The 25,725-nt window shown below is 43.6% G+C and overlaps 1 protein-coding gene across 1 annotated transcript in view; it reads left to right on the top strand.

Annotated features, from left to right (window-relative positions):
* The window catches only part of LOC126470192 (rho guanine nucleotide exchange factor 17), a 649,655-nt gene that overhangs the window by 336 nt on the left and 623,594 nt on the right, over positions 1-25,725 (top strand). The gene's annotated exons all lie outside the window — the stretch shown is intronic.

Genomic DNA, 25,725 nt, shown 5'->3' with positions numbered 1-25,725 from the left:
AACGTACCAGCGTCACTTCAAACACTTTGTTATAGGAAATGTTCAAAATGTCCCCCGTTAGCGAGGATACATGCATCCACCCTCCGTCGCATGGAATCCCTGATGGGCTGATGCAGCCCTGGAGAATGGCGTATTGTATCACAGCCGTTCACAATACGAGCACGAGGAGTGTCTACATTTGGTATCGGGGTTGCGTAGACAAGAGCTTTCAAATGCCCCCATAAATGAAAGTCAAGAGGGTTGAGGTCAGGAGAGCGTGGAGGCCATGGAATTGGTCCGCCTCTACCAATCCATCGGTCACCGAATCTGTTGTTGAGGAGCGTACGAACACTTCGACTGAAATGTGCAGGAGCTCCATCGTGTGTGAACCACATGTTGTGTCGTACTTGTAAAGGCACATGTTCTAGCAGCACAGATAGAGTATCCCGTATGAAATCATGATAACGTGCTCCATTGAGCGTAGGTGGAAGAACATGGGGCCCAATCAAGACATCACCAACGATGCCTGCCCAAACGTACTGTAGAGCAATGAGTCGCATGTCAACACAAGCACCAATGTCAACATTACCTTCCTTCAATTGGGCCAACTGGCGGTGAATCGAGGAAGTACAGTACATACTGACGAAACTAAAATGAGCTCTAACATGGAAATTAAGCGTTTCCGGACACATGTCCACATAACATCTTTTCTATATTTGTGTGTGAAGAATGTTTCCTGAAAGTTTGGCCGTACCTTTTTGTAACACCCTGTATACCCAGTATCCTCAGTTATTTGTTGGATACACTGTTTCGTGAAAAGTATCCCAACACCACTACGTAGTACGGAATCCACACATCCATACAGAAAGAAACACCTGATCTGGACGTAACGTGGGACGTGCTGGCAAGGAAATGTGAGTTGTTTGATTGGGCGTGGCCTTGAGCTTAAAAAAATCGCCGCTAGATGTCACTCAATGCGTCTTCTCAGTTTACAGTCCGTCAGAAGTAAGACGGTGTCCGTTCAGCAGAAGGCGTTTTGTGTGCTGCAGTTTGCAAAGAGTTAGTGAGTGATTTCTTTCAGCGTGCTTTTCGTCGGCTTTTTGCACTGATCCGCCTGCACCTAAAATGTTCAAATGTGTGTGAAATCTTATGGGACTTCACTACTAAGGTCATCAGTCCCTAAGCTTACACACTACTTAACCCAAATTATCCTAAGGACAAACACAAACACCCATGCCCGAGGGAGGACTCGAACCTCCGTCGGGACCAGCCGCACAGTCCATGACTGAAGCGCATCAGACCGCTCGGCTAATCCCGTGCGGCTGCACCTAAAAACATTCGTTGCTGGTATCGCCAGTTTGAAGATACAGGATGCTTGATTAAAGGTTTATATGGTTCAAATGGCTCTAAGCACTATGGGACTTAAAATCTGAGGTCATCAGTCCCCTACACTTAGAACTACTTAAACCCAGCGGCCGGCTTGTGTAAAGGTAAGAGTCCAACTTGACCTTGCAGCTTTGATGATGGTGACTAGAATGTGCTGTCTCCAGATGTTGCGGAGTTGGCTTTTTCCACATCTTCAGGAGCTCCACGCATTGTCACAACAACGTACGTCACTTTCTCAATGACTCTCTGACCCAACGCTGGATAGGGTGCACGGGACACCGAAACACCATCCAGCATCCTTGGACTGACCCCATGCGGTTTTATCCTGTGAGGATATGTGAAGGAAAGTGTGTTCATGTCCCCTTAACCTCGTGTCGTAGGAGAAGTGAAGAACAGAATAATAGCCGCCATCACTTCTGTAAAAGCATATAAAATGTGTAAGGTTTATGACGAATTTAGCTATAGTCTTGATTTTGTTCGTGCTGCTGCTGGTGGACGCAAAGCATTTGTGATAGCATAGCTAAAACTTTAACATTTTTGTGAGTATTTTACAATTCATCCCATGTTGTTAGTAAGTTTTATCAATAAATATGGAATTTTGAAATCAGAACATTGTTTTTGAAACGCCTTGTATTATAAAAATGGATTTATGTATCTAGATATGTATGTAAATATTCTCCTCATCTCCTCCTAAACTACTTGACTGATGCCAACCAAACTTGGTACACTTATCACTTTCTGTCTGCAAGTCATCGCTGTGAGGGTAGAAACCACGTACTTATCAAAGGGTCGGGGGTGAGGGTGTAAAAGAAGAGTAGCACACGACGCGCGAATACACATACTTCGTTCACCTATTATTTGAGATTGAGAACACTTAGAGACTTGAAACAAACTTTACACGTAATTCCAAATCCTTACGAGGCATTTTCTCGCTGACGACCATCACAGGATGATGATTCAAATGGCTCTAAGCACTATGGGACTTAACATCCGGCCGGTCGTGGTGGCCGAGCGGTTCTAGGTACTACAGTCTGGAACCGCGCGACCGCTATGGTCGCAGGTTCGAATCCTGCCTTCGGCATGGGTGTGTGTGATGTCCTTAGGTTAGTTAGGTTTAAGTAATTCTAAGTTCTAGGGGGCTGATGACCTCAGAAGTTAAGTCTCATAGTGCTCAAGCCATTTGAACCATTTGAACTTAACATCCGAGGTCATCAGCCCCCTAGAGTTAGTCCTACTTAAAAGTAACTAACCTAAGGACATCACACACATTCATGCCCGAGGCAGGATTCGAACCTGCGACCGTAGCAGCAGCGCGGTTCCAGACTGAAGCGCCTAGAACTGCTCGGCCACAGCGACCGGCCACAGGTTGATGAAAGGAAAAAAGTTTATAGCTTACTACATTTTCGTGCAGTAAAACTGCCGCATGAAGCGTGACGTTTTAATTTTTTACTTCTTTACTTTTAACTCTATTCTCAAAACATTTCGCAGACTGTAGGCACATGTACCCTTGGAAGTACCTGCAAAATTATATCACCGAACCACACATAGTTCAGGAGATACATCGTCATAAACAATGAGCTGCGTGAAAATGAAAGTGCAGGGCCGAAATCGCTACAGATACAGATGAAAAATGTGTACAAATACGGGTTGAAATATGTTAAATATATGTAAAATAGATTTCACGGACGTGTGCGTACGTGGGCAAAGCCGCGGATAAAACGCTCATCCTAAACCCCTGGAACGATTTCAACCAAATTTGGTAAACATTTACTTACGATCTGGAAAGAAATATTGTGGGTGTAAGAATCACCTGCCTCCTATTGGGGTGATCATGATAACATGGAGAGAGAAGGAGGAGACAGACAGAGAGACAGAGAAAGGGAGAAATGGACAGAGAAAGGGGGGACGAGGAAACGGGCAGAAAGAGGAAGAGATGACAGAGGCGAGGAGAGGAAGACATAGTGAGAGAGAGGAGACAGGAGGTTATGAACAGAGAGAGGGGCAGGAGCAACTGGACAGAGAGAAGGGGCAGGAGGAGATGGAATGATAGACGATTGCAATAAATACATACCCGGGCAATGACGGGTACTCAGCTAGTTCACCACTAAATGACACGAGAGGGGTTATCGATATGCTGGTCGACCTCAGTGTTTTTAGCGCCCTTCTAATTCATATAGGGAACAAGCCGATTCGTTGTTTCAGATTTTCTCTTAGCACATGCGCTATCTGATCAGAAGTATTCGGACACCACTGTGTAATGCGGAATCGATAATTAGATGTCACGAGAACCGAAGCCGCCAGTCTACAAGGAGGCGGGAAGAATTACGCTGTCAGTAGAGAAACTATAACACCACAATGCGTCGGTCAGGAAAGCTCAATGATTTCGAACGTGGACTAGTCACTGGCATTCATGGGCATTTAAACCCTTCTGCAGCTTCCCAAGTCGGCTTTTGCTAATGTGACTGTGAAGTAGAAATGCAAGGGAACAACCGCAGCTAAACCAAGGGTCAGGCAGACCTAATGCACTGACGTCAGGAACCGTTAAGTATTGCGAGGGTGGTTTCAGAAAAAACGCATTAAATAAGCGGAAGGAGTCACTCGGGAGTTCCGAACTGCTACCAGCAGTCCAGCGAGTGCAATGACTGTGCGAACGCAGATAAAAAGAATGGGTACAAGGATCGATCAGCTCCACATAAGCGACACTTGAGTTGGCGATTTCCTGCAGTACGTTACCTGCCATCATGTGTAGTTCCAACAGCGAAGCACAGAGGAGGTGGTGTAACAGTATGGGAATATTGTTTTTATTGTTAAGACGTGGTCCCCTTATTGTGTTTCACAACACCCTAAATACGGAAGGTTTTGAACGCGCTGTACAGCACTGTGTACTGTGTGGAGTAAAGAAACACGTGGGAGACGACGATTCTTTGTATCAGCGTGAAAATGCACCCTGTGATAAGGTAGTGGCTCGTAGAGAATAGCATTCATCAAATGATCTGGCCTGCTCAGCGTCGCGACCCTTACCCAGTGGAACTCCTCTGGGATGAGTTGGAACGTAGACTTCATTCCTGCAACCAACGTCCAGCATCGCCACCTTCCCTGGTTTCGGCTCTTGAGGAAGAATCAGCTGCCATTCCTCCACAGACAATCAGACACCTCATTGAAAGTGTGCGAGCAGAGTTCAAGCCTTCATAAAGGCGAAGGGTGGACACACCCCATATTAATGCCCACTAATACGTGTACGAATTCTTTTGATCAAATAGTGTATATTCCAATCTATCTTCCCCTGCTGTTTTTACCCATACAGCTCTCTGTAGTACCATGGAAGTTATTCCCTGACGTCTTAAAACATCTCCTATTACCCTGTGCCATCTTCTTGTCAGTGACTTTCACACGTTTCTTTCTTCGCTGATTGTGCGGAGAACCTCCTCATACCTTATCAGTCTACCTAGTTTTCAATTAATGCCTATGTTTGATACCAGTAGAGTTGTTTTACCCAGAAATGCCCTCGATGACTATGCTAGTCTACGTTTCCTGTCTTCTTTGCTTCGCCCGTAATACGTGATTTTGTCCCCAGCGTAGTAGAATCCCTTCACTTCGTCTACTCCCTAGTCCTCAGTTTTTAAGGTAAGATTTTCACTAACCACCTTACTGCTACTCCTCATTACCTCTGTTTTTCTTTGGTTTATTCTCAAACCATATTCTGTGCTAGGTACACTGCACATACGAATCAGTAGGTCCTATAATTCTTATTCTCTTTTACAGATAATAACGTAGCGTTCGACTCTGAGGCAAGTCAGTTCGAATCCTGATGAGGGACGAAATTTTCGCTACCAGTATTCGGCTGGCAGGAATACGAGAAGTGGTGGGGTAAAGTTCCTGATCATTCGTCTTCGCGCAAGGAAGTCTTGTCTGCAGTGTCACATTAAGAGAGGGCATGTGACACTATTCATGGTGATCCATCCGTCACATGGAGACGTTAAGCTTGGCGGTCCCGTTGGTGCTATTCGAAAGGAGTAGGCTATGTGCTGGTACCTGGTTTCAATCTCTCCCTTCTCTCATCATCATCATCATCATCATCATCATCACACAACACTACACCATACTTGCATCCATTACATCCACCAACACTCCACCAATGCACACATGACAAAACTCGCACATAGAGTTGTAAAACTACCGTAGCCTACCGTAAATTATCGTAAGTAAGCGTAGACTATGGTAATTTTCCTAGTAGCCTAAGTTAAGATCGACGCAGCGGTACCTGTACGTTAGGCGTGTTGCATACCTATCGGTCTGTACACCTCATCGATCGCATTGTTTACGTATGCGATCAATGTCTTACTGGATTCCCCTAGAACCGGAAGCGGTGAAACGTCTGAACACTGGGTGATATATAGAGGACCGCTTAATCTACAGAACATTTTTGTTCTACGTATTTATCCTCCTTTCTATTACTTAAAAATAAACATTACTTGTTGTAAAATTGAAATGTCAATGTTTAATTCAGGTTTCACTCGAAAATTGTTTATTTCTAATGTGAGACAGAGGGATGTTGTATTAACAATAAAAAACAATATAGATTTATCATATAACGGTGAAAAATGCAATTACCTTAAAAAGAGATATAATTACAAAGTCGCGAAACAAGAACATATCAAGCATGGCTTCAATACCTCGTTAAATTTACATAAAACATGTTTTTGTTATTCATACACAACTTTCGCACTTATCGATAGTAACAGGGAACTATTGCCTTTGATCAGGATGAAGAACGCTCTATTGAGTATACACCAACAACAATAATTGTACAGAGTTTGGTTCGATTCCCGGCGGGGTCAGGGATTTTCTCTGCCTCGTGATGGCCGGGTGTTGTGTGCTGTCCTTAGGTTAGTTAGGTTTAAGTAGTTCTAAGTTCTAGGGGACTGATGACCATAGATGTTAAGTCCCATAGTGCTCAGAGCCATTTGAACAATTTTTTTGAACAGAGTTTGGTTATTTTTGGGCACGTAAACTGCACTTGCATTAAAAGTAATCGTCTTGGTTGCATAAAAGAACAGATGTTACGCGATCAGCTAATTTTTATTACTTATTAAATGCAGTTAGTATTCCGTAAGGACGTAAAATATACAATGGGCTAACACTGAATGATCTGCTGTTCTACTTACGTGCAAAACAAAAAACCAAACAAACAAAATAAAAGGGAATTCATTGACTCACATTTTATCGCTTACACATTCATATATGTTTCTTTCCCTACCAGTTCTAAAATACTATAGGTAATCCTCCCACTTTGTGTACTATACAAAAACTACCAAACCGTAGTTCTGGTAGAGCACAACTCTACACTCACATATCCTCAGGGAAAGGGAACAATGTGCGCAGAGAAGGAACACCTTTTCCCCTAGGCTGCTGCATATCCCAGAAAATAATGTCATACAACATTTTTTACTGGGCAGAAAAATTACATCAGCGAATCTTGTCACTGATATTCTCTTACCTTAACTGTCAATCGCACTCAAGAACTTATTTATTTCCGCCATTGCTTCTTCAATACACATATTAAAGAGTAGTCTAGAAGGACTGCATCCTCATTCCCTCTTGGCTCTCATAAATATTGTATATTACCTGTCTTTGCCCGTAGTGTACAACTATTTTCCTGACAATATCTAATACAGTGAACCATTTCACGCCGTCGAACGCTTTTTTTTTATCGACAAATCAAATGAAGATATCATTGCTTCCATTATCAAAGGCAACGTCGGAACTGCCTCACTGGTGCCTTTACCTTTCTTAAAGCCAAAATAACAGTCACCTAAGTGATTCTTAATCTTCTTTTTCACTGTAGTACGTAGCGCCTCTCAGGTGTACGAGAGCTACGAGGGTTGGACAAAAATATGGAAACACCAGAAACACATCACATTACCACGCCTAATACGGTGTCGAAAACTCGATGGCATTCAAAACAGTTCCCAGTCACTCAGAATGGATAAGTGCACGTCCTGTAGATTTTCAAGGGAGTCTTATAGCATTCTTCCTGCAACATAGTGGTAAGCTGAGGTAACGATGATGGAGGTGGATAGCGATGACGCATCCTTCTCTCCAAAGTAGACCACAAAGGCTCAATAGTGTTGAGATCTGGTGACTGTGGTGGCCAGGCGAGATGCGACAGTTCATCCTCATGCCCACAAAATCAGACCCGGACGATGCGAGCTCTGTCAACAGGGACCCAACCTTCGTGGAACATAGTATCACCACTGGGCAACAAACATTGTACCAGAGGAAGGACCTGATCAGCAAAAAGGGTCACATAGTCCTTTGCACTAATGCGACCTTGGAGAGTAACCATTGGGCCCATGGAAGGCCACGATATGGCTACCATATGATCACTGAACCCTTGCCATATTTCAATCTTAGGATGTAAACTCGGCCAGAAAGTGGAAACAGTGTGAAAAGTGACTCATCCGACCAAATAACATTCTTCAATTGTGTTCCGGCGTAATATCAAGCGCCGGCACGTCGAATGGTTCAAATGGCTCTGAGCACTATGGGACTTAACTTCTGAGGTCATCAGTCCCCCAGAACTTAGAACTACTTAAACCTAACTAACCTAAGGACATCACACACACCCATGCCCGAGGCAGGATTCGAACCTGCGACCGTAGCGGTCGCGCGGTTCCAGACTGTAGCGCCTAGAACCGCTCGGCCACCCAGGCCGGCGGCGGCATGTCGACCATTAGCCAATAGTACGCTGACTATGACGACACCAAGACAGGAGCGGCCCCTATACGAAGAGAATATAAGTGCCGCTCCGCCTAGCCGCGGCGGCACTAGAAGACGAGCCCTCATCCAAACGCTTTAGCCGTGACTTATGAACTGTTGTGTTTTGCCTGCAGTGAAATTGTATATACCAAAGGACATTTGATTATTTGCATGTCGCCAATTGCCTGAATTTAACTTACTATAATAAACTCTGTTAATAAGGTCGTGGTCTGCTGGCTAGCGTTACTGCCTCTGGATCACGGGGTCCCGGCTTCGATTCCCGGCCGGGTTCGAGATTTTCTCAGCCCAGGGACTGGGTGTTTGTGTTGTCCTCATCATTTCATCATCATAATCATCATTTGTGACAGTGACCAAATTGGATTGTGAAAAAACTTGGATTGCGAAAAACTTGGGACTTTGTACATTCATCAGCCTCAAGAAAGTCCCTGTCTCCCCCTATCTTGATTTCGAATGGTTCCGAGGTCTCTCCCATGAGCTCCACTTTGGATGCTGTATTTGTTAATGTTTCCTGAATTAGCTTACTGGTCTTTTTGTCTGTCTTCGTTTCTTCCAGTGTGTTTATGAGTGTTTCTCTAACTCCCATCAACACACTGGAGGAAATGAAGACAGACAAAAAGACCAGTAAGCTAATTCAGGAAACATTAACAAATACAGCATCCAAAGTGGAGCTCATGGGAAAGACCTCGAAACCATTCGAAATCAAGACAGGAGTGACACAGGCAATTGGCCTGTCGCCCACTCTATTTAACTCGGTTTTGGAGAAAATAATGAGGACATGGGACAAAGGAGTGAATGGGGTAAGGACAGGGAGACACGACGATAGAACCGTCAACATAGCGTATTATGTGTGGCCTTTTCTGATGATATAGCCTTCATAACAAATAAATGAAAAGAAGCCGAAGAAGCTCTAGAGACACTACACGAAATCTCAGTCAAAACAGGACTACAAATCTCATATGAAAATACGCAGTACATGGACACAAAATCCACAGACACCCAACCACTGGTAACGAAGTATGGAAAGGTAACACAAGTAGAACGTTTAGAATACCTGGAAGAGAAGTAGGACTGAACTCAATACCCAATGAAGAAAGGGTCACAAAACTACAAAAAGCACACAGACTTACATGGCACCCTTGACAAAAAAATGTTTTTCCATCAATGCCAAATTAAGACACTATAGTACAGTAATCTTACCAGGGGCCTTGTATTGCCTCAGAGACAATAGTAATAAAGGGGAAAACGAAAATCAGGGAGATGGAAAAACAAGAGAAGGAAATACTAAGGACCGATACAGTAAAAGTGGATCTGGATAAAGAGACCGACAAAAGAACTGTACGAACAGACGAAGACGACTGCAGACAATATCAGGAAAAGAAGGACAAAGTTCTACGGTTTTCTTTGAGCGTCTGCTGAAATATCTGTTTTCTCATTTTTTTCTCCAAATTTTTCCCTACCTCTCACGTCTTCTCCAGAGACGTGCAATTTCTTGAGGAACTCCATGATTTCGTTTACCCAGTCGGTATATATAAAGTATTAATTTTCGCTTTTACAAGATAACCGTTGTATTTTCTGTATTCATATGATTTAAAGTTATTAATAGTACGCACAGAAAGCTTTCATGATAGCTGTTTTGTTTATAGTACTATTGTGACAGATATAGTGCTAATAATGAATGGAATAGAAAAAGTGAGACGTTTTTAAATTGATCGTCTTCTAAATATCTTGGCCGTTAGTGACTGAGTACTGAAGTAAATTGACAAAGAACTGTTTTCTTCAAGACCTCGTACCGTTTTTCGTCTCATTGATATGGGAGAACCATGCTAGTCTTTTGAGTTATCCAGTGCATCTCCTCGGTGTGCAACGTGATTAAATTCATTGGTGTAACTCTAATGTCCAGATAGAAATATACATACAGTGTCAGGTATCTTCGCCGAATGCTAATAGAATGCTGCTGAGCCAAATTGGTAAATGCAGCATTGAAGGGCGTTTCTTGCAACGCTCCTGCTGTGTTGTGGTTACTAGAAATCTCAGAGATATTCACTTCTTGTATTTAAAAACATTCTTCACGTCAACAGATTTAAATTTTAAGGCTTTTGTTCCACACCAGGACGAATTTCGCCATGTGTTATATGAAGAGAGCGACCTTACTCGGAACTGAAAATTACACCAGAGAAAATACACGTCAGATTTCCAGTTTGCGTCCACTTCTAACTTAAAGCAGTTAGGCGATAACGACAAGGTTGAACACTACATCTGTCACTTATACCGGAGGAGTGTTTCCATACCCTCGAGCGCCCAACACCACATGCCTTTACGGCGTGTGGCAGAGGGTATACCATCATCTGACCTCTATCTGCCCCCTCTCCAAATCCCTACACCTGTTCCAGACGCGAATAGTGTACGGGTAGAACATTGTCGATAAGGGTCTCCATAAACTCGAACGCCTTAGGTTTTACTTTCATGATAATCTCGAGAGGTAAATGTGGGAGAATTAATACATCACACGACTGTTCTAGAGAAGTATGCTGTCAGGTTTTCGACAACAACCCTCTCCATGATGTACAAGCGTTCGTTGTAGTGTCGCCACAGTACTAGATGAGCTCACGCGCCTACTAAACGTATAGCTTTATTTTAGTCGTTTTCTGTCTCCGCCCTTAATCGTATCTGGTAAGAGACCCAGGCAGAAGAGTAGTTATCAAGAGTAGTTGGAATGGAGCCTTTGCAGCTTTTAAGCGGTTCCTCTAAACCATTTGAGACGAATACTTTGGTAGTTCCTTCAGTGCGGAAACAGGTGAATCTGGTCCCTTCTTCTTCTGCAGTGCGAGATTATGCATAATCTCTCAAGAGGTCGACGTCATTCCATGTTTGCACCCTAATACTGGACACAAATAAGCAACTACCAACAACTACGATAAAATTACCAGTATTTCAAATAGGTTTCTGGTGGTTGCATTGCTTTCTGTATTTGCATCTGTCCTTCGTCAAGACATCGCACCGTTCGTACTGTACTATCATTTTCCACCTTTGTTGTGATTCTCGATAGGAATGACTGTCGGTATTTTTGCATATTCCCCGATTTTTTTTTTCTAATTTTGCCATCAGAGTCATTGCTTCCAAGTCATGTTGATGCTAGTTATCTTCTAGCTAATTTAAAATTATGCAGTATTCTTCTGTTCAGTTACAAACGTTTTATGTATTCCAGAAAGCAGTCTGTATAACATTTCACGAGAGTTTTTGGATGAAGCGAAATGACGGCTCGTCGTAGCGGCAATTATCACACATTTGCCCTGTGCGTCGAACGCAGTCACGAAAACAAGCACAATAAGCCTGTACCTGACACTCACGACGCCAGAAGCGGCTGTTTTCGTCGCAATGCTTTCACTTAATGCCGTTATTAATTGGGTTGTGGGCATAAATGATACAATAGATTGAGTTAACCCACAGGATACAGCAGTAAAAGCACAGCCGGCGATCGGTAATGCAATCATTGCCCTGGCGGGTAGTGCTTTCAGAGTAGCTTAATGTACCCATCCAGTAATTGGATTTGGAACCTATCATTCTAAACTACCCTCAGTAAAATGAAAACTAAGAACGAACTATTTTATACGTGTTTGCTTATGTGGCCTTAAATCTACAGTCGCAATTTTACGAATAATATCTAGTTTCATTATAATTTCTGTCTCACGAAGTTTATTTGTAATATGGCCATCTTCAGTGCTGTCTAGAAGGATGTCGTATTACACATACCACGCAATTACATGTGACGGTGCAGTCAAAATCATTAGCCATTTCGGCTTCGTCAAACAAATGACATTATTGTATGGAAAGAGCACCATCGAAGCATCCATACTACAGCTGAAGAGCGACTCAGTTATACTGTAGGCGACGAGTACATGGCGACCGGCAAGGGTTCACTTACGTCACCAGCCACTCGGCGAGCAGCCATGTTCATGTCCGCGTCTCCTCAGAACTTACGGCGGCTAGGCTTGATGCGGAGCTACAGCCGACGGCATTCTCCGACCAGGTCGCATGTGTCTGCACGCTATTCTTGCCACAGCAGATGGTGTGGCGTGGACGACGCTTATGGAAGGTGAATGTTGGGCTCCTCAAGGAATCAGAGTGCCGGCAGCGGAAAACGGTGAAATGGAGGGAATGTGAGAGGCGCCTACCGTCATATCCGTCAACACTTAGGTGGTGACTCGAATGTCGTGAGCGCGCCTTTCAGCGTACGCTGATCCAATATGGCCGCGAAACAATGCATTGGCATCACAGAATAATGGAGTACTGTTTCGTGCTGCTACGGGAGATCTCCGCCCTAACGCCGTCTGCTGCACGTCAGGTGGAATTACCTCGTACAGCGGGTAAAGGCGAAGATCACGCTCACACGACGCCGTCTGGAGAGCACACTATTAAGGGCGCGTTGTCAGGATAGGATAGGAGGCGAACCCCCGTCCATACAGATATAATCCGTGAAAAACAGCGATGCCAGAGAACGATAGTACATGCCTTCGACATGCCGCACGGTCGACGCCTGACGGCCCAAAAGGATATTGCAGACGCCTTTGTGGAACACTACTGGCGGTTCTATGAAGCAGAGGATCATGATGCCTCAACGACGAACGACATTCTCCATTCGCTGATTGATGGAGAGGCTGCGGTGACAGACCCATCACGACTGATGACACTGAAGACGCTCTTCTTAAAGCGGCTGCCAACAAATACGACCGGTTGGTTTTCCGCTAGAATTCTACCACGCATTCAAAGACCTTATGGCTGCTCTCTGGATAACGATGTACCAGGGCCTGATCATACCCGGCGTTTCCTTACCACCCGATTGCCGGCCGGGGTGGCCGAGCGGTTCTAGGCACTTCAGTCTGGAAACGCGCGACTGCTACGGTCGCAGGTTCAAATCATGCCTGGGGCATGGATGTGTGTGATGTCCTTATGTTAGTTAGGTTTAAGTAGTTCTAAGTTCTAAGGCACTGATGACCTCAGAGGTTAAGTCCCATAGTGCTCAGAGTCATTTAAACCATTTGAACCACCCGATTTCGTCGAAGGCCTTCTTCTCCCCAAGTCGTCGTGTGGCAAGGGCGGTGAACATTATCGGCCTCTCACTGTACTTACTACCCGGGTTCTAGCCTCTCGCATTCGGTGCGTCCTACCCCGAATTGCTTCCTGGGGTCAAACGTGCCTGGGAGGTAACAGAAATATATAGACGGAGTTCGGAGATTATAGGGACGTCATCGCCCTGGAAGACGCTTGTCCCTTGGGTGGAGCTTTCGTGTAGGTGGACCTCGACCACGACTTCGATAGGGTGTATCACGATTACGTTGAAGCGATTGCAACGGATGGCCTCCCCCCGCCCCCTCCCCCTTCCGGCCTTTATTTACTTTGTGATGCGTCTACTGCGAGATGCTACGTCGCGAATGATATCACCAGACACGAGGCAGGCCCGGTTACCATCTCCCGGTCGGTACGGCAGGGACGCTCACTAGCGATGATTTTGTACGCCATCGCCCTCGAGCCACTGTTAACATGGACTGCGATGCCGGCTGTTAGGAATTACATTGAGAGGTCATGCCCTCATCTACCGATACTCTTTAAAAAGTAAATAAATTGACGTGGACGTACCTGTTGCTATACATCGTGTCACTCTTCCCATCATCGATCAGAGTGTCATGCTTGCGTGTATAAATATTTGAGTACTGTGCTGTCACCGCCAGACACCACACTTGCTAGTGGTAGCCTTTAAATCGGCCGCGGTCCGTTAGTATACGTCGTACCCGCGTGTCGCCACCATCAGTGATTGCAGACCGAGCGCCGCCACACGGCAGGTCTAGAGAGACTTCCTAGCACTCGTTCCAGTTGTACAGCCGACTTTGCTAGCGACAAATTACGCTCTCATTTGCCGAGACGATAGTTAGCATAGCCTTCAGCTACCTCCTTTGCTACGACCTAGCAAAGCGCCATTACCAGTTACTATTGATGCTGTAAAACATGTACCGTCAAGAGCGATGTTCACCAATTATGGATTAAAGTTAAGTATTCCACAGCTACTTCCTTTTTTGCTAGTCTGATTTCCTTGACCTGTTCCAGACCTCACGCCAGCCTGCGTGAGCTAAAACGCGTGCCTTTCGGCTTCCTCTCATAGTGGGTTGGCTCTCTTGCCAATCCACAACAAGTACAACGCGTTGGAAGCGTGTCAGTACTTTAACAACGTCGCTCGCGGCAAAAGGGAGCGGGGGGAAAAGCGACGTTGTTTTTTATTGATTGATAACATTATTTTAAATGATACGTTAACCAGATTCACGACTTTTACGTCTTTTGACCTTGCCTTTCATATGAGTATTAAAGGAACCATACCAAAACAAGAAAAAATAAATTTCCTCTGTTCACGAGACAATTATCTTCTTCGATTAACGTATACATTATTTCTGCTTTTTTTAATTCCCAAATTTTCGATTGACAGGCGTTCAGCGTATAGTTGCCGTAAGTCAGCTTCCCTATAGGTCTCCCTCTACATTTGCAGGCAATTTTTTTATTTTAATATAGCAGCTCAACATAATTAAAAGTATAAACAGATATTGCAACCCTCCTAGAAAGATGATTATCCGTAATGTTTTAAACTCCATAAGGAAACAGCAAAACTGTTACTTTCTCTGCTTCAGGAATACAGACGTTTAATACGAAAGCATCAAATGGAGCGATTTTAGACAGCTGTAGATATGGTCCCGATGCAACTTTACTACTAGTCTTTCCGGTGTTTTTCAGTTCCCATTCGAAAAACAAATTGGGAACCACCATAGCAATTATTATTATACAGTTTAATATGCGGCCTTCCTATCTCACGGAAACGTGGAGACTACGCTATTATTTTCTATTTGAGTTGTTATAGTTATTAAATTAACTGTCAGTGCATGGAACGCGCTGTACAGTCTAGGCTTTAGCAGACAAGCGTGATTTATCGGGGGGTTGTGATTAAAGTGCAGCTACTCATTGGGGTCCGTTGTGTGCTGTAAATATTGCACAAAAGCGAAACTTGGCAGATCTGCTAATGCGTTAATGCAGAACCGATTTACGCTGTGAAAATAATGATAGAAAGTTGTGTGAAGAACAGTGTGGAAACAGTGCACTGAATAGCTGTTGATCGAGATACCAACCAGGCACGCAAAAAATGGAAGAAAAATGTAAGTACAGAAGCGTACGGAACCTCTACCCACGGAATAGTTCCTGATAAATGCGCATTAATTTTCTTCATGGCTAGTGTGCAGATGACATGCTGTAAAAAAAAAGACGAAAAAGAGCACAAAAAACGGTGTATAGTTCAAATGGCTCTGAGCACCATGGGACTCAACTGCTGTGGTCATAAGTCCCCTAGAACTTAGAACTACTTAAACCTAACTAACCTAAGGACATCACACACATCCATGCCCGAGGCAGGATTCGAACCTGCGACCGTAGCGGTCTTGCGGTTCCAGACTGTAGCGCCTTTAACCGCTCGGCCACTCCGGCCGGCGGTGTATAGTAATTCAGGTCATAGCGATGTAATTTTAAGCTGAGGGTCTAAACAAAACACAGCAAATTGCACATATTGTAATTATTAGGCTGCAAACAGTTAAATTATTATAAAATCTGCTATTTTATTTTACAGAAATAAAAAAAATTGACCCACAGAAAATGACATATTGGTGTCGAAACATATGAGTTAATACAAAAATAAAGTAATGTGTTTGCATAAGGCTGATCTTCAGAACAACCAAATTTTAAATCGAGAGGAGCTTCAAACCTTAGTAAAATGAGTGTATATGTACGTTTCTGCATTAATGAAAATTTTGAAGACTTATTCAGACTTGGAATTATTATATAAATTTTGAAGCCATGAGAGTGTTGATTTTGAGGTAACTACCTACCGAAATAATTTAGCGTTGTCGGATACGTTATCAAGGTTTACTAGTGATTTCAATAAGATATACTGTTTCGTGCTTTTAGCTTTTATAAATCAGAAATTCCACGAATTTATTTTTAAGTCATTGCCTCATGCACGACGCGTTCTTGTTATGGCTGCGAGTGTACATTTTCGAGGATGTGTGTTGTCGTTTCATAACTGCCAGATGGACCAATGTGAAACCTAGTGCCGTTATTCGGAAGCCTTCAATTTCATCAGTACTTCTGGGGAAACAATCGCACCGACTTGGTGAGAACTGTATATATCGACAGATTATGGATAGATTACGTCATGTAGGAGAGTGTGGCAATTGTCTTCTCCACTGAGAGATTCACATGATCGTTCCACAACTTACGATATACGATCTTTGAAAGGACACCAACTCATTTGTCCTGTCTCAGTGACAAGTCATAGCGTTTCTTTTAGCAGTTTGTATGGTCATCTGTCACAGACGGTATCAAACACTGATTTCATGCAACTGTTCCAAAAAATTGCAATAGTTTTCTTGTGATACGTTTCTATCAATGATTTTTTCGTCTACAAACAGTGTTATAGAGATATTGATATCCGCTAAGCCATTTGTACACATTGCGGACTGGGAAAGCCTCACAACACTTCCCTGTGGCACGTTTAATGATACAATTGCGTGATACGCTAACTCTTTGTCCAAAACATCTTTGGTTCACCTGTGAAAACTCTTCAGTCTAATCGCTCTCGTAGCCGTATAGTATGTAAAGCTTACAACGTTTGTGGAATGATAACGAGGATTACATAAAATCAAAAATAAGGATCACCGTAGCTGCCTGACTGTCGTCATTCATGATATTTTGACCTCGTAAACCAAGAATGTCGCAGATTTGGAAAGATTTTCAGACTGCGCTGATTTTCATAAAAGAAGTATTTAATCTCAAGGAACGTCATTGTATCTGAACAGAAAACTTGGCCTGCAGTTCTGCAACATGCTGACATGAGCAATAGCAGTGATTTGGAGAATTCGACAGACTATTATTCGAATTACAGTCTCTTTGAATCCAATCATTGAGCTGAGAATGACGTAACGTGCAATAGGAATGCCGGCCGCTGTGGCCGAGCGGTTCTAGGAGCTTTAGTCCGGAACCGCGCTGCTGTTACGGTCGCAGGTTCGAATCCTGCCTCGGGCATGGATGTGTGTGATGTCTTTAGGTTAGTTAGGTTTAAGTAGTTCTAAGTCTAGGAAACTGATGACCTCAGATGTTAAGTCCCATAGCGCTTAGAGCCATTTAAACCATTTGCAATAGGAAGGGAGTGGGACGCAGAGCTATCATTTGATAATTCAATATTCATACATGACATTCTTGTATCAAACAGCGGAAATGGCTTCCAGCGGGCGTAAACAATGGCTGTTGCGCGAATGTGCAACACTATTTTTTTTACGGGCGTATTCGACATGCTTGAGGACATCCGCTGCTAGAATGGCATGCTACGTAATACATCAGTCTATCTTTATTTTACTTACTTATTAGTCCTTTATAATGTCGTATCTCAATTGCAAAATATAGACGTATCGTCTTTTATGTGTGTAGAAAAGTAGGCCTCCTGAAATCTACAAATGCGATTAATAACTGAAATCCACAGTGCTGGAGATATTAGTTGAAGCATCTCCCATTTTTCCCCACAGGAAGACATACCTTCGAATTCGCTTGGGTTAGCCTATTTTTTATCAGCAATTTAGTGGTTCCATCCTGCAAAAGATCTGAAAATCTGTAGTAAACAGAAACCGAAGGTCTTATCCGTACAGAGGAGAGAAACAGAGCATTTTACGCTATTTACTAAGTTAGAAGTAAGAAATCAAATTCCATATAACATAGTGGGCTGTCTCTGTGACTACGTGGAATGACTGGAAAATTTATAGAAAATACAACTGATAAACGCCAATTTACACCAGACCAGAAGTGCCTTTATCTCTTTATTCCCTACTGAACTATTTACAGTTAAAACCCTCACTCTGCTTGCAGTTTGCTAATTTTGCTATGTAGATCTTCAGTCTGATGACTGGTTTGATACACATCTCACACTAGGTCTTTCCTGTGTAAGTCTCTTCATCTCTGAGTAACTATTGCAACCAACATCTATCTGAAACTGCTTACTATATTCAAGCCTTCGTCTCCACCTGCAAGTCCCCCCCCCCCCTCCCCCCTTAGTTTCCACCGTTAACTAACCGACGATTCTTTGAAGCCTCAGGATGTGTCCAATCAATCGATTCGTTCTTTTAATCATGTCATGCCATAAATTTCTTTTCTTCCCAGTTCGATTCAGTAACTCCTCATTAGTTGCTCGATCTATCCATCAAATGTTCACCCTTCTTCTGTAACATCACATTTCAAGAGCTTCTATTCTCTTGTTGTCTGATGTTTGTGGTATAAACCAATGTATGTTATAATGGATGAAAACAATAAAATATAATACCCATTTTTAAAAATACTAGGTAGCAAGTCTTAAACTATGCAGTGGACGACACGAATGAAAAGCTTAGATTACGGCATTTACTAGGGTTAAGCAGGCTGTTTCACCAAAATGGAAACCTTACATATAGCATCCCCAGTCTGGTTGTATAGCAGTAAGGTTTATAGAACTGTAATCGGAAGGATGATGGACGGAATTCTAGACCAGTTGTCCAGATGAGAGTATTCATATTCTTCTCCTTTTTTTAAAAAAAAAAATGTATCATCTTATGTACACAGAGATCATTACATTCGGAACACCAGCTCAGTTTGCAAGCTTTAGATGAGAATCTATTTTGTCCTATTAAAGCGATGTTTCTGAAGTGGTTTGAGAAACTACGTAAAACATAATTCAGGATGTGTGAATGTGGTTCAAATCCAGAGCCTTGCTAAGTAAATTCGGTGTTTTAATGCTACGATATTTCTGACTGCTTCTTTAGTCTTAATCGAGCAACACTCCAGAGCAATGCTATTAGTGTCTAGAAACGTCCTAGCTACTAGAGGCCACTATTTGCCTCGTTGATACAGCAGACTACAAAGATTCAGTAACATTACAAAACTTCTGCAAAGGCAGAAGACGTAACAGTATACATGACGAGAGCAATGGCAGTACTAAGAAACTAAAGCAACGGTGATCAGCTAGAGCCAATGGACACAAAGTTGTCAAAAATTTCTGGTAATTCCTACCGTAGTCGTAGATGGAACTATAGAAACCGATACGGTCAGTGGAATCGACAAGTAATTGAATTTCCCGAATAAATTGTGATAAATGCAACGACTGGCGTACAAAGCACGTAATCCCTTGCGACCGTCACTGAAAGAGCAGACATTCAACATCAATACGACACGTGTACATAATGAAGAGCAACAGAGCGAGTATTGGCGAAGGTAGCGGTAGCGCATCCGGCTGGATATTGGCGGCGAATGTGGGCGCCGGGCGGAAGTTGCCGCTTTGGCACCGCAGAATGAAACCCGCCACTCGCGCACTTTATATCCCTGCCACACCTTTGTAACTGCTGCAACATTGTTCCTGATAACGGTCAGCCCTCTGTTACGCGACAAATATTGAAATTGCTTTTCTATCAGTTCAGCTTAATTATGGCTATGTATGCGCCAGAAACTGTTTCCATCAAAAATAAGGATAGTCAGTACCAACTCGTGCTGCCAGGTATCGTTCTGGTCTCTGTCACGAAATTGAATAAAGTGCATGCACTGTACAGTTTTTCAGTAAATTCTGTCTAGTTGCAGTCAATGAAGTCAGTATTGATAAATGGTAGTTACATATTTTCGTGTATTACTTTTCTTAGTGCTCTCTGTGTACTGTCATGCATATCTCTGCATTGACATATGAAAAGCAGCTTAGTGCTTCTTGGTGTTTTCTCGAGTATATTGAGCCCACTTATAATAATTTGAGGGCGTTTTGACCCAAATAAAAAAATGGTTCAATGGCTCTGAGCACTATGGGACTCAACATCTTAGGTCATAACTCCCCTAGAACTTAGAACTACTTAAACCTAACTAACCTAAGGACATCACACACACCCATGCCCGAGGCAGGATTCGAACCTGCGACCGTAGCAGACGCGCGGTTCCGGACTGCGCGCCTAGAACCGCGAGACCACCACGGCCGGCTGACCCAAATAAACTACGGGGGCAGTGGGATAGGAGTCTGTCTCATTGCTTTTTGATGGCCTGTGTTTCTTCCTTTTCAGTAGCAGATAAACAGAACCTCTCAGAATACATATTATTATCTGTTACGTACATTGGTTTGATGTTTTTTGTAGTTATTATTTTGTTTGAGTTACATCACATTTAGTTTATTTTAGTGGCAAAATTATTCCAAATTGTGCATACTTTTCCACTTTTATGCATGGAATTGATGATGACCTTTATATTTTTAGTGCATCTTTCCCTGTTTTTGTTTTTGCCGCGCGGCATTAGCCGAGCGGTCTGATGCGCTGCAATCATAGACTGTGCGGCTGGCCCCGGCTGAGGTTCGAGTCCTCCCTCGGGCATGGGTGTGTGTGTTTGTCCTTAGGATGATTTAGGTTAAGTAGTGTGTAAGCTTAGGGACTGATGACCTTAGCAGTTAAGTCCCATAAGATTTCACACGCATTTGAACACACATTTCCTTGTTTTTTAACCGTCGCTCGGCGTGTGTTTTTAGGTCATTTTCCAATTTCGTTTCTTCAAATGGTGATACCACATATACGTAATAATCATTTTAATAAAAGCTGTTAGAACTGCCATTTCAAATTCTGATAGCATTTATCCACAAAGCAAATGCTTTCTACCCTCTCTGGTATTACCCCACGAAATCATCTACTGTTTCTTAATATTCTTATGAGAGAGCATGTAACACTACCGCCCTACTCGGACGTAGGTTAGCTATATAAAGCCTGTACTGTAATAAGTTCACGGGCTTCACCTTATGAACAAGGATTTTAGTACAAAAATTGACCGCGTGTACCTAATAGAAGCAAGATCGGACTTATACTCAGTCAATAACTACAGTGATGCATCAAGCAAATGTACAGTATAATTATTCTTTCGCATAGACAAGAAGTACACACAGTAGATGCTACCTATAACTAACAATTCGGTCGCCAGCCTACTTAGGCAATTAGTGAGTTTTTCCTTGTACAAGTGGGTGCATGTACAAGCATAGTAACACGTAGTAATGATGCGTTATATGGCAAAGTTTGGAACCCGAAAAATCCACTGAACTAAAGTTTTCTCTTTTTTGGTACTAATTTGGACGAGCTACATTTACACAACACCACACAGTAATGATTACTACGAACTGCATTTTGTATGTTGAGCAGACTGAAATCGGGCATAGATTGCCCAAGCGTCGACAATCTTAAAAGTACACACACAATATCACTATGAATAATGGAAAAACTCTAATACATTTAGGATTAATATAGAATTTAGCTTTACTGGTCAAATTTGATCAGTACACATCAAGGTTTGAACGAATGAACAAGAGCAAAAGGGGGAGGCCCTGAAACTGTTATAGTCGTTATTCTGAAACTATCTAGTACTGAAGGCAAATTAACACACAAAATTATCAATCTCTGGATAACTACTCTTTTGTCTTACTTCTGAATAATTTAACTGTCATTATTTCTGTCTCAAATTAATTAAATAACATCGCTAACTCAATCCAACAAAAGCTCTTTTGTTCTTTACCAATATTTGCAACAGCACACAGAACTATAGATTCCTTTATGGCATAGATTAGTCTGCTGATAATTTTCATTAACACAAACATTAAACTTTCAGTTTAGGATACTCGGATTGCACAATACGAGGTAAGGATCCTGTCTAGGTCAGTGATCAGGATAAGTCATGGCTAAAGCAATTCTGGTGAAAGTCACGTTATTATTGAACCATTAGAAACAGTTTCGACACTGGTCCACACAGATACACTTCTAAAGATGAAATAAATGTTTGACCTGTGCAAGTCGGCGCGGCGGTTGGCGGGCAGCGAGATAGCGGGCAGCACGGCACACATGCAAGCACGGCTAAGGCTCACACAACATCGGCACTTTCCATCTTCTTAGCGTCGTAATCTTTCCAATTTAGTGCCTCAGAATATAGCCATGCCAAGTAGTCGTCGGAATCGGTTCATCCGAGGCTCAATGGAATCCACTTTTCCTGGGTAGCCTCCTCGGTACAGTACGTGTACTTCCGACTGTTGCTCGCCTCCGACTGTTTTACTGAGCCCGTTGTGCCGAACCGCGCCCAGTGTGCGTTTTACCGCCTCGCCTGCCTCCACCCTTTCCCGCTCCCCTACAGGTAGGGTATTCACCACAGGTTTTCTACTACACATATCCTAATGCATTACCTACGTATGGACCAAGTGTATAAATTACAATTTTCACATCTTACAATAGTTTTAACATTAAATACACTTTCCTTTGATCACCACATTATTTGAAATCTAACATAAATAATATTCGTTTCAAAAGTTACTCACAGTTTCTTTAACATGACACGAAAAGAATCGAAAAAGAAATTTAACACATTGCTATTATTAATTTATCTAAATTCATAAAGAAAAAAAATTCTTATACGTATAATTCTCGTTACAAGCAGACCTGCTAGTATCTTACGCATTCCATGTAACTCCTCCATCAGTCACGACTGGCTACATCCGTACACACTTAAGTGGTACTGCAGTGTAAATTGTGCGCAGTCTCTCTACAAGAAGTGATCTCAGTAGCTCGGCGGTCAAGCCAAATTAACTCATAATCGGGAGGAAGGGGTTCAGATACCCATCCGGCAATCCAGATGTAGGTTGTCTGTGGTTTGAAATCCTTGTACGGAACTTTAAACAAGCCTACGATTGATTTTCTTTCCAATATTCACCAGTCGAAGCTTGGGTTTATAATGTACTCATGGTAACCAGAGACCCTCGCGATGGTTGGAGGTAGGAAAACTGAAGCGGAGCCTCGCGTCTTGTTTAGTTAAACAATCAGTTTAAAAATTAAACGTTTAGTTGCCGCCATGGTCAGTCACTACAGGCTCAAAGCTGTCACATTGTAGCACACAGCCATACATTCAATCAACTGCGCACCCGTGTCTCACACACACACACACACACACACACACAAACACACACACACACACACACACACTCCAACCAGGGTAGAAACTGTACTGTACGTAGTGTGTTGCCACTTCGTCGACCGAGCTGGTTATACACTCCTGGAAATGGAAAAAAGAACACATTGACACCGGTGTGTCAGACCCACCATACTTGCTCCGGACACTGCGAGAGGGCTGTACAAGCAATGATCACACGCACGGCACAGCGGACACACCAGGAACCGCGGTGTTGGCCGTCGAATGGCGCTAGCTGCGCAGCATTTGTGCACCGCCGCCGTCAGTGTCAGCCAGTTTGCCGTGGCATACGGAGCTCCATCGCAGTCTTTAACACTGGTAGCATGCCGCGACAGCGTGGACGTGAACCGTATGTGCAGTTGACGGACTTTGAGCGAGGGCGTATAGTGGGCATGCGGGAGGCCGGGTGGACGTACCGCCGAATTGCTCAACACGTGGGGCGTGAGGTCTCCACAGTACATCGATGTTGTCGCCAGTGGTCGGCGGAAGGTGCACGTGCCCGTCGACCTGGGACCGGACCGCAGCGACGCACGGATGCACGCCAAGACCGTAGGATCCTACGCAGTGCCGTAGGGGACCGCACCGCCACTTCCCAGCAAATTAGGGACACTGTTGCTCCTGGGGTATCGGCGAGGACCATTCGCAACCGTCTCCATGAAGCTGGGCTACGGTCCCGCACACCGTTAGGCCGTCTTCCGCTCACGCCCCAACATCGTGCAGCCCGCCTCCAGTGGTGTCGCGACAGGCGTGAATGGAGGGACGAATGGAGACGTGTCGTCTTCAGCGATGAGAGTCGCTTCTGCCCTGGTGCCAATGATGGTCGTATGCGTGTTCGGCGCCGTGCAGGTGAGCGCCACAATCAGGACTGCATACGACCGAGGCACACAGGGCCAACACCCGGCATCATGGTGTGGGGAGCGATCTCCTACACTGGCCGTACACCACTGGTGATCGTCGAGGGGACACTGAATAGTGCACGGTACATCCAAACCGTCATCGAACCCATCGTTCTACCATTCCTAGACCGGCAAGGGAACTTGCTGTTCCAACAGGACAATGCACGTCCGCATGTATCTCGTGGCACCCAACGTGCTCTAGAAGGTGTAAGTCAACTACCCTGGCCAGCAAGATCTCCGAATCTATCCCCCATTGAGCATGTTTGGGACTGGATGAAGCGTCGTCTCACGCGGTCTGCACGTCCAGCACGAACGCTGGTCCAACTGAGGCGCCAGGTGGAAATGGCATGGCAAGCCGTTCCACAGGACTACATCCAGCATCTCTACGATCGTCTCCATGGGAGAATAGCAGCCTGCATTGCTGCGAAAGGTGGATATACACTGTACTAGTGCCGACATTGTGCATGCTCTGTTGCCTGTGTCTATGTGCCTGTGGTTCTGTCAGTGTGATCATGTGATGTATCTGACCCCAGGAATGTGCCAATAAAGTTTCCCCTTCCTGGGACAATGAATTCACGGTGTTCTTATTTCAATTTCCAGGAGTGTATTATAGTCCGTGGTCTGTTAGCTTACAACACTTTTCAAAGGAAGCTGCTTGCGGCAGTATTGTACATCTGTCGGTGGCGGACGAACTTTTTCCCTCCCGGACGCCGCCGTCCACTGGCTTCTGCAAGTTTCCAAGCCTTATCGTTAGTTACCTCCGTGCCGTGACCTCGGATCCTGCGTTTTTATCGATGTCGACGCCGAAAGCTTGTTAAAGCTTCCTCTTCGATCCTTCCTCAACATAAATATTCTTAGACGAAGATATTCTGACTTGGAAGACTACTGTCTCAACGTCACACTGCCAGATGCACACTCTATCGGTTAGGCACTTATTATTGTAAAGAAGTCTTTCACACGCATGAAGATTATTTTATTTATGTGATAAGATCAGTTGTCTGCCACATGTAGTCTCCTTCAAATCGCATGTGATACTGTGGAAGCTTCGAACTATTCGCTGATGAGATTTCGCTGCTTTTACTGATGCAGGCAACGCTAAATAAGACAAACGGTAGTTAATGTGCACTTTCTCCCGTTTCATTCGTAGCAATAGGACGGCATATTTTAATCTTATTAAAAATTAAAAACAAGGATAATAAAAGGAGGAGATCGGTTTCATCGCCTCGTCGGCGACGAATTAAATACAGACGGAGCATAATTTTGGAGCGTGGACTGACGAGGGAGAATATTGACAGTGCTGTTTTTAAAAGAACTATCCAACATACGGACGCCCGGATGGAAATGTTTTTTGTTTTCTGTTTCTCGGATCTGATATATGCGTTCCTTTCGGTTCACATTCATTACGTCATCCTCGTGAAATAAAAGGTGGGAGAGCTACGACAGACCACCGAATATATATCTAGAAGGACTAAATATAACTAGGCGCGCTTTTAGCAGTTATAGCAGTTACATGTGGCGAATATTCTGATGTACGCTTGTAAGCTTCCGAGTCATGACACAGACTTCGTCTTTTTTTTTTACTTTGTTTTTAAATAAATATGTAATATTTTCAGTAGCTCTGGAA

This window comes from Schistocerca serialis, chromosome 3, assembly GCF_023864345.2.
Source record: "Schistocerca serialis cubense isolate TAMUIC-IGC-003099 chromosome 3, iqSchSeri2.2, whole genome shotgun sequence".
NCBI lineage: Eukaryota > Metazoa > Arthropoda > Insecta > Orthoptera > Acrididae > Schistocerca > Schistocerca serialis.
Note: the sequence above shows the minus strand (reverse complement) of the source record. Positions and strands in the feature narration are given on the sequence as shown.